This window comes from Mobula birostris, chromosome 1, assembly GCF_030028105.1.
Source record: "Mobula birostris isolate sMobBir1 chromosome 1, sMobBir1.hap1, whole genome shotgun sequence".
Taxonomy (NCBI): Eukaryota; Metazoa; Chordata; class Chondrichthyes; order Myliobatiformes; family Myliobatidae; genus Mobula; species Mobula birostris.
Genome location: NC_092370.1, coordinates 111,501,570 through 111,512,201, shown reverse-complemented (window position 1 = coordinate 111,512,201; position 10,632 = coordinate 111,501,570).

Below are 10,632 nucleotides of genomic sequence, written 5' to 3'. Positions count from 1 at the left end.
TGTGCTATTTAATGGAACACTCTCTGGGTTGTAGCAGGGCCTTCTGGACCTGTCCACAGAGAGGCCTTTGGAATAAGCAGATAAGTGAGTCTGTTATGTTCCTTGTTCACAAGGTTACAAAAGGACCCAGACACCAAACCTGCCAGACATGAAAGTTGTTCAAAGAAAATCTTCCTCCAAATAAGTTCTTGTAGATGTCCATTGATTTTCACTTTTGCAGCAATATTCCAGAATTTGTTTGAATATTGTACTTGACTGAGTTTAATGAGAAAATTGTGTCATTATACCAAAGTGCATAAGTTAGCTGCTATATTATTTTCTGGCTTTGTTCAAATATATTTGTAAGTTATTAAAAGTGAAGCATATATTTCAGAAACACCAATTTATTCATTAATAGCTAAAACTACATCTATAAAAACTTGAACTAGTGAAAAATAATAAAATAATTAAACAATTTTTTAAAAGATTAGCTCATTTTTCCATGAAATGTTTACCCAACAATGCCATTACAACCAGTGGTGTCTCAGAACTGTGCCAGCCCATCCATGACACACAATATGCAGCAAGATAATTAAAAGATTCAGCAAAACAAGAGAGTCTGATGGTGGGGCCAGCCAGCCGATTCAGGCATCAATCTGGCCCAATGACACAGCATCCTTTAGTGGAGAATTCAAATTATTCCTGATTCTCTAAGAGGAGAAGTTCTTCATTATGTAAGTTTCAAGTGACCCAACCCTCAATCTGACACGATGCTTCTGGTGTAGAAATCCCAATTGTGGGAAATGTCCTTATAGTATCTACCCTATCTAGCGTACTCACAAACACTAGCAGCATTGCCTTTGCTAGAAACTAGATTTAACCCTCATTTATTGCACTAGATGTCTGCTGCTTTTAACCCTAACCACCAGTCAAGGGACATCAAAAAATAAAGAAGCAATTGGGAAAATGTCACCACTTAAATAATCACTAGGGTGACTTTCAACCTGCTTGTTAAGCTGAAGCACAAGCTGTGTGATTGCCAGAGGCAGATGTCTGCAACTGGATGAAGTGATCTTTAACGTTATAAAGTATGGATGGAGAATAACAACCTGAAATAATTATCTCTGTTTCATCAACAGCGCAGCAATGCTGCTGGATGAGAAGATGGAGGTTGGGAAAATGGGCCTTTTGCATAGACCATTTCCTCTCACCCACAGCTGGGAAAATATTCCAGTCATGTAAAATATGCATATTCAATGAGTTCTTAACCTCTAATGAAGTCTATCTCAGAGTGTACAGACTGAAGCATGTAAATTCAGACAAGATGTGTGTGAGTTATACAAAGACTCTTCACAATCTCTGGAACTTTCTGTACATATTATGGCAACTCAGAAAACCAATTAGTCATATAACGCCATCCTTAATTGGATGGCACCTTAAACCAAAAAATATTGACCAGTGACAATATTCACTCTAGGGCCAACATCTCAGCCACCTTGCCCCTAGTTAACCTTATTCAGCCTCTTTGTACACACTTCAGTGTTGGTTTGCTACATCAGACTTCTTAAAGCAGACACTTGCTTGAGCAATTTTACTGAATAGAGGGACTAAAGAAAAAAAACCACAAGGATGTGTTCAGAACTTCCTTGAAAAGTGCAAATCTCCACTGATTTCTGGGAGTTCCTGCTCAGAAATGGAGAGGAAGCATGTAGAAAGGTATTGATAATATTAAGCATTGGGAGAACAGGGAGATCTGGGTCCAGCAAAAAAAAAAATCCATCTCCCATGCTATCAGCCACCTTCTGCCCCTTCTAAGGAAACGTCTATGGTTATTACAACAAACATCCGCTGAAGGAACTCAGAAGGTTGAGCAGCAACTGTGGGAGAAAAGTAATTGTTGTCATTTTGGTTCAAAATGCTGCATCAGGCCGAGAGTGGAGAGGTGAGATGGCCAGTGGCGACAAAGGAGTCTGAGGTGACTGGTGGACTGAGGAGAACATAGAACATAGAAATCTACAGCACATTACAGGCCCTTCAGCCCACAATGTTGTGCTGACCATGTAACCTACTCTAGAAGCTGCCTAAAATTACTTTACTCCATAGCCCTCTATTTTTCGAAGATCCATGTACTATCTAAGAGTCTCTTAAAAGACCCTATTGTATCCACCTCTACTACCATCGCTGGCACCCACCACTCTCTGTGTGAAAAACTTACCCTTGACATCCCCTCTGTACCTACTTCCAAGCACCTGAAAGCTATGCCCCCTCATGTTAGCCATTTCAGCCCTGGGAAAAAGCCTCTGGCTATCCACACGATCAATGCCTCTCATCGTCTTATACACCTCTATCAGGTCACCTCTCATCCTCCATCGCTCCAAGGAGAAAAAGCCAAATACACTCAATCTATTCTCATAAGACATGCTCTCCAATCCAGGTAACATCCTTGTAAATCTCCTCTGCACTCTCTCTATAGCATCCACATCCCTCCTGTAGTGAGGTGACCGCAACTGAACACAGTACTCCAAGTGGGGTCTGACCAAGGAGAGATGTAAGGTAACAGGCAGAGAGTGCCAGGTTGGAGTGGAGATTGTGGTTGGAGCTGAGAGAGAATGGCAGGTGAATGATGGTGGAGGCAGACAAAGAGAGAGAGAGAGAGAGAGAAAATAGAGAGAGGCAGTTGGAACAAGGTGGAGGGAAGGGAATGTGAATATTGGAAACAACCACTAGAGGGAGCTAAGCAGGAATGCGAAGGTTGGAGTTCAGCATCCACAGGCTCTTTTGGCTATCAGATTGGCCTTCAATTACAAGAAAAAATTCCAGGTAAACATTGACCCATTGGATGGTGATATAGTTTTGGGGAACAAAGAAATGGCAGAGGAGTTAAAGCAAATATTTTACATTTATGTTTACGGTAGAAGATATTTTGAACATCTCATTAATATCAAACATTATCAGAGAGGAATTAAACACCCTCACTGTTACCAGAGAATTGGCATTAGGCCAGCTAGTGGGGGGCGGGGGGGGGCTCCTAGGTCTGGATAGCTTGCATCCAAGGATCTTAAAAAAAGTAGTTGCCAAGATATAGGATGAAACTGCTTAGGTTCTGGATAAGTGCCAGAGGACTGGAAAACTGCCAGCTGCCTAGTGGGTAACTACTGCCTAGCATCTATTGTTGGAAAATGTTTCTCCATTATTAAAGAAGTAACAGCAACACAGTTGAAAAAATCATTATCCATTCAAGCACATTCGGCAGGATTTCATGGAGGAGAAATTATGTCTGACAAATTTATCAGAGATTTGTTATAAGTTCACAGAGGCACAAAGATAGAGAATGGAAACAGGCCAAGTGGCCCACCATATCCAAGCCAATGTTGGGGATGTTAGAGCGATTTTAGCACATCCAGCAAATGACTTCAACCACCAATCTTCAAATCTGAATATGGACTGTAGATTTAATTTAAAATGCAGCTTTGAACAATAGGTTTCTAAAGACCTTGAATCACAGACCAGACAATGCTGATTAAAATTCATTTAGGTGGACATGGTGTGGGTGTGAATCAGGGGGTGTGAAGTTTGAGTGTAGTTTCAAAGAAAGCATTGTGAATACATCGGAAATATGGGATTGTCCTTAGATGTTCAGCACATAAAATATAGGGTAGCGTGGGCCAACCAGACCTTTTCCAACTGAAGCATCTCAATATGATGCCTACTGTATCTTATTTTGTCAAATAAAGAGGGTGCTTCATATCTACCAGTAGCTTTCTCCAATGACTTCATTCACACAACAGTAGCAGATCCTTCTGCACTAGTCCCATCTCCCAACAGAAATGGGCTAAGCGCTAGGGGATGTGACAACTGAGCACCGAGAGACTTGTTAATGCTGTCAGCAATGCTGCTTCAACCACTATCTTGGACGGTACATTTGATGCATTCACTGCTCATGAGAGAGGTCCTTCTCAACTCCCCCTAAAGCACTTTCCCCTTGCCCTAAATCTACATCCTCTTGCCTTGTCTGTCTTTGATATGGTGAAAGGTTCCCTGCAATTTATCTGTCTATATCCCTCAATTCTAAATATGTCAACAATGGTCCCTTTTAACCTCCACTGCAGCAGGGAGAACAAACCAACTGTGGCCAATTTCTATTCTCTGAATCCACCATCTCCGTTAACACAGTAGCAATCTCTTTCCTGCTTCCCAGAGTAGCTTGGTATATATCCTGTTCAGCCATTGGGATTTATCTACCTTTAAATCTATGAAGGCAATGAGTACTTTGTTCCATATTTAACATACTGGCCCTTTGGACCCTTTTTAACTCTTTCCTATCTCACTTTAAATTAATGCCGTCTATTCTGGGGAAAAGACTGTGACCACCATCTTATTTCTGCCTCTCAAGAGTTTATGAACATCTACAAGGCCATCGTTCAGCCTCCATTTTCGGAGCCTATCAAGGCTGACTATTTAACTCAAGCACAGTCAGGATTCAACTACTTCCGGTTAAGATGGCGTCTGGTTCAATGCTCCTTCGGTCAACATCTTCTGGATAGATCATGAAACCAAATATTTCACTTCTTTTACTATATGTCTTTAATGCTTGTTTTTCATCTTGAATGTGACTCTAGAACTGTTGGAGCCTGTGATTTGGAGATCATTTGGGTGTTACAGCACTGAGGTCTCTGAGAGGAATCCGGGAGGCAGAGACAGAGTATGGGACCCTTGTGGTGAAAAGGCTGTGGGACGGGGCATGCTCGTCTCCATTTCACCAACTAAAGATTCCATTGTTTGCCGAATAAAATGACAAGGGAGATTGAAACATCGAGGCGAATACCAAAGATGAGCATCAGCAGCCTGGCTTTTTATCGCAGGGGGGAGACTCCCTTTTTATTGGCGGTGTGAACGCTCTGCCATACACAGGGGAGACTGCCTTTTTATTGCTGGTGAGAGTGCTCTGCTGCGGATAAGGAGAGGCCTGCCGTTACACCCAGAGAACGTTACCCAGGGTTTCTGCATTTTAGATATGGACTTGGACTATAGACGTTTTTCAGACTTATAGTTTTCTTATATTCTGTGTTTTTTTGCCCAGTCTATCACTTTTTTGTGTGTGCAGGGGAGGGGGATTTGGGTGTTGATCTGTCTGTTCCATTTTTGTTCATTTTTGTGTGTGGGGAGGAGGATTTGGGGGTCAATGTACCTATTCTGTTTTTGTTTCTGTGCGGGAGGAGGATTCGGGGGTCAATGTACCTGTTCTGTCTTTGATTTTGTGCGGGGAGGAGGATTTGGGGGTCAATGTACCTGTTCCGTTTTTGTTTTTGTGCGGGGAGGAGGGTCTGGGGGTCAATGTACCTGTTCTGTTTTTGTTTTTGTGCGGGGAGGAGGGTCTGGGGGTTGATGATTATGTTGCCTTTCTTTTCTTTCTTTGTTTCGTGGCTATCTGGAGAAGAAGTATTTCAGAGTTGTATACTTTAATAATAAGTGAACCTTTGAACCTTTGGAGCCTTTCAGATTCTGTGAATCTTTACTGTTGAATCACATCTGTCCTGCAGTATGTGATGAGAATTGCATACAATACTCCAAGAGCGGTCTCATCAATGTACACCTATAACGAGGTCCCAGTTCTTTTCCAGAGTGCTCTGGCAAATGAAGGCAAACATACCATACAGCTTTTTTCACTGCTCTGTCCAACTGTGTTACTACTTTAAGGGAATCCCTAGTACTTCATGATCTCTCTGTTCTACAACATTTTCCAGAGTGCTGCCATTTACTGTGTAGTTCCTGCCATGGTTTAACTGACCAAAATTCAACACTTCACACTTGTCTGAATTAAACTCCCTCTGCCATTCATCATCCCACTTTCTCACTTGATCAGGTTCCTATTGTAACCTTAGATAACCTTTTTCACAATCCACCATACCACCCAGCTTAGTGTTATCTGTAAACTTATTAAACATGCCACCCATATGCTCATCCAAATCTATAAATATGACAAATGACAGGGGATTACACTGATCTTAGTGGCACATAATGATCACAGACCTTCAATCTGAAATACAATCTCTCCACTACTACCCACTGACTCCTCTGAGCAAACCAATTTTGTATTTACTTGACCAGTGAACTAACCTTTTAGCTCTTCTAGTCTACTATGAGGGACCTTGTCAAAAGCATTGCTAAAGTGCATGTAGACAATGCCTGCTGGCCTGCCTTTTCCAATCCTCTTGGTCACCTCTTCAAATAAAAACACAATCAAATTTGTGAGACACAATTTCCCATGCACAAAGCCATGCTGGACAACCTAATCACTTGAATGAAAGGAAACAAATGTATATCATCTAAATTTGTAGAAAACACAAAACTTGTGGGAGGCAAATTGTGAAAAGGACATTGGGTTAAGATGAATTAATCTGGGTTTCACAATACTTTTGTTGGTTCTAGACTGGAAGAGGTAGTTGTGTTCAGTTCTGGTTGCACCTATATAGGAAAGATATGGAAGTTTTAGAGAGAGTGCAGAGGAAATTTTCCAGTGTGCTTCCTGGATTAGAGAAAATGTCTTATGAGGAGAAGTTGGGTGAATTAGGGTTTTTCTCTTCAGAGTAAGGAGGACGAGGATGAGACTTGATAGAGGTGTATAGGATAATTAGAGGCAAAGACAAAGTGAACAGTCAGATACCTTTTTCCCAGACCATAGCCAATATAGGTACTTTTCAGGTGATAGGAGGAAATTATAAGGGGGATGTTGGAGGTGAGTTTTTACACAGAGTGTCATGGGTGTATGGAATGCACTGCCTGGCGTGGGGTAGAGGCAGATACATTAGAGACATTTATGAGACTCTTAGATAGACACACAAGTGAATGAAAAGTAGAGGGCTATGTGGGAGAAAAGGGTTAGATTGATCTTGGGGAAGGTTAAAATGTCAGCACTACATCATGGGATTGTGCTGCACTGCTCAATGTTCTATGTAATTCTTTTAATACTCCAGTGCATTACATATTCAATTTTACATGGTAGAACAATACAGTAACACAAATTTAAAAGGCAGCATAGGAATCAAGACTTCGTTAAATTTAAAAGCAACATAGGGATTTGAATGATGTAAGTTTAGAGGCAGTGCAGCCAACAGAACCATACAAATTTGAAGGGACTGTGGGAATGAGGGTTCAGGTGAGTGGGTGGACCATGAAGTACAGACATGGAGGCATTGGTGAACAACTGGGGAGGATCGCAAGCATTACCGGTTTAGCCAAATGCTGGACCATCAATTCTGAATTTTCTTCAGTGGATTATTGAAGTTTTATTGCAAACAGTTTACAGAGAAAGATTGATGGGTTAATATAATGGGGGCTGAAAGTTGGTGAATAGAGCAGATAGTGCAAAAAATGAAATTGTTCATTTTGGAAGGAATAGGATTATTTAACCGGAGAAAACAACAACACAAGGGGTTTTGTGGACCTTTGACTGAAAGCCAGCACAATACAGGTACTAGGAAAAGTTAGCAAAATATTTTATTTTAAGTCTCTGACCCAAGACATTAACCTGCTTCTTTTTCCACAAATAGTGTCTGATCTGCTGAGGGCTTTCAGAATTGTTTTTATTTTTGATTCTCAACCTCAAAAAATATTTGTTTCTTTTTTCTTATTTTAAAGAGGTTGGTGTATTAAAGTAGGGAAGTCTACTGCAACCATATGGAACACCATATCTGAAGTACTCTGAATAGGTTTGTTGACCTTATTTAAGGAAGGACGTTTGTTTTAATAGGAGGCCATTCAGTAAAGGTTCATTATGATGATCCCAGATGTAGACTGTTCGTTTCTATACAAAAATACAATCCACCTTGTCCCTCATTGAATATTTTGATGCAGATGAATATTCTTGTTACCATGCATTCAAACCACATTTGTCCCTGCATTTCTGGTTGCAAGCAAGAAATGTGAGGCAATGTTTTACTGGGCCTTGGTTCAAATAATCTCGAAGGTCAACCACATACGTAACCTTGATAAACTGCCCGCAGATGTATTTTGACTCTGGGTTTCTTTCCTGAGGAACACCACAGAAGCTGACATCCTGCCATAGTAACTTAGGATCATGGAGACTTCAAAGAAACAATTGTTGGCGGGTACATGCGCTTCCTTCAGGTTTGGTCTACTTTTAAGTTTTTTTGGTGTTGGAGGATGATTTGTCACTGCCTCCAACAGATTCATGTACAGTCGCTCACTCTGGGTTCACGCTTTAGCTTTGTGGACTGACCAGGTTCAACCTAAATCCAAATGTTACATTATTAGAATTCTAATTGCCATGTACACCCAACAGCTGGGTGAATCCACGTGCCAGGAACAGCAGTTGTTCCTTCCCTATCCTACCTGAGTTGACCTGATGGAACAGGTTGAGAAAATCAATAGAAAGCCTTTGCATCACTTCTCTGACCATTATGCAAATGAAGCTCATATTTTGAAAAGAGCGAACACAACCCAATTAGCAATATGTTGAATATCAAATTAGTTTGCTTTTAAAGGTGGCATTAATAAGAATATTAATTAGGACACCAGAAGAGCATCTTTCTCTTGTTCATGCTAGACTCCATAGTCTCAAGTGTTGGCTATGGACAGTTACAGTATTCTGACCTCTTCATTAGAGTGCAATGAGCTCACATTCTACACCATTGGCTTAAGTATGTAAACGATAATGAGCTACAGTATGGCAAGGAGGAATAACTAAAGGTGTCGTATTTTGGATAAAACCCTCTCTGGTCAATGCATAAGATCAGCTAGTACTAATTTGAAGAGGAGGAGAAATGTTCCAGTGACTGGATTACTATGTGCTCCCAGTGCAATATTGTAAAGTGTTATTTCATTGACATTGAGTAAATTGCCATGTTTTGTATGTTATTACAGAGATTGCATTTCAAAAGTAATTAATTTTCTGTGTGGAAAAACATGAAATAGTGTTTTACAAGCTTTATATCATACAATATCCTTTATATCTTTACAGACCTTAATCATCTTTAGACCCTTGATGCATCTAAGAACTTATTTGCAATTGTGGCTACCACTGTGTACCACCTTCTTATTTCGAAACCCAAAGCTACCCTTACAGGTATGTTTGTGCTCTTTGTCTGCTGTTACGTGAGACTTTCCATCTGTTACAATCTGTGTGACCAGCTGGCTTTGTTTTACCATTTGGCCCTCTTTTAACCTGTGAAGATTATCGGGCTCCCTCCTGTTTGAGAGTGTTTTTTAATTGAACATATTTATCTTTAGCACTTGATCAATTACCTATTTGTTTGTAGTCCCCTGGTAAGCCTCAGGCTCGCTCAGCTCATTTTCATCTAGGGGGAGCAGCCTTCGGCCCCGCCAGACTGGGTAATTAAGTTTGTGTGGATGCTGTGTCATGTACCCAACCCCGCCAAATAACAGACAATACACCATATGCGATTAAATGATTATGATTTATAGATATTACTGGAACTATATAATTAATAGAGATAAAATATAAAAGGAAAGTAAAAGGCGCCAAACTTATCAAAGTTCAACCACTTCGTGCACACAGTTGGAGCTCTAGTAACGAGGTCGGCTTTCCACCACTCGATCCCCTCTGACCACCTCGACCCGCCGCCTGGGACCATCCACGGTGGTCAACCAGACACTCCACATGAGTCTATCTTCGTATCCTCTCCTCGCCGAAGACCCTGGACCTTGGACTCCGGCTCGCGGTCCGCCCCGTTGGCCAGCTCACAGCATCGTGTCCACTCTCTCTCTCCCCATCGCGTCTTCTGCTTAAAAACCCACACATCACAATAGCTTACAGACACACAAGAAAGAATAACATCTATCCCAATTGGTTCGTTTGCTCTCTTATCAATAATATAACCCAAACAAGCTGCTAGCGAGAGAACTTTTCTCAAAAGTTAACATAAGAAAGAAGCCATTTTAATTAGCCTATGCAGTAACATAAAAGAAGAAACCCCTTATGTGTTGTATTCTGATTATCCAGCATATACTGTATGTAGTGCTTTTTTGTTCAGTCTCTGTGTGTGAATTATACAATTGCTTAGAGAGTGTATACCTCTAATTACAATTAGAGATATTCAAATTATCAGCTCACTTGAGGCAGAATCTAAGACTGAGATACCATCAATGGACTTGACTTTATCAGGTAAGATCCAAATCAGTTCCATCTTAGAAAACTGCAGAAAATAGTCCAAATAACTTGAATAATACCTCTCAAGAAGCTCACATTATTTTGCACAGAAGTACTATCCATCATCCCAAACACCCTAAACATTCCTCCCTGTCACAATCAGATTTACAGTTTCTCCTTTCACTTGTGAAGAGAGGCTGACTAGTCTTCCTTTTGGGTTCCCTTAGAGCACAGGGAGCACGTGGGGAACAGGACTGCAGACTGATGAAGGATAATAAGGTGGATTAGCAGGAATTTCCTTCTCCATAGCAATGTGTTTAAAACCAGAGAGCGTAGGTTTAAGATAAGTGATTAAGATGGAATCTGAGGAACATCTTTTTCATCTGGGGGTGTTTGGAATCTGAAGTGCACCTCCTGAGAGAGTTTTGGAGGTCAAGACTCTTGTAACTCTTTAGATATCTTTAGTACTTACTGCCGTGATATATAAAAAAACAGTTACAACACTGTTATACACCACAGCTAGC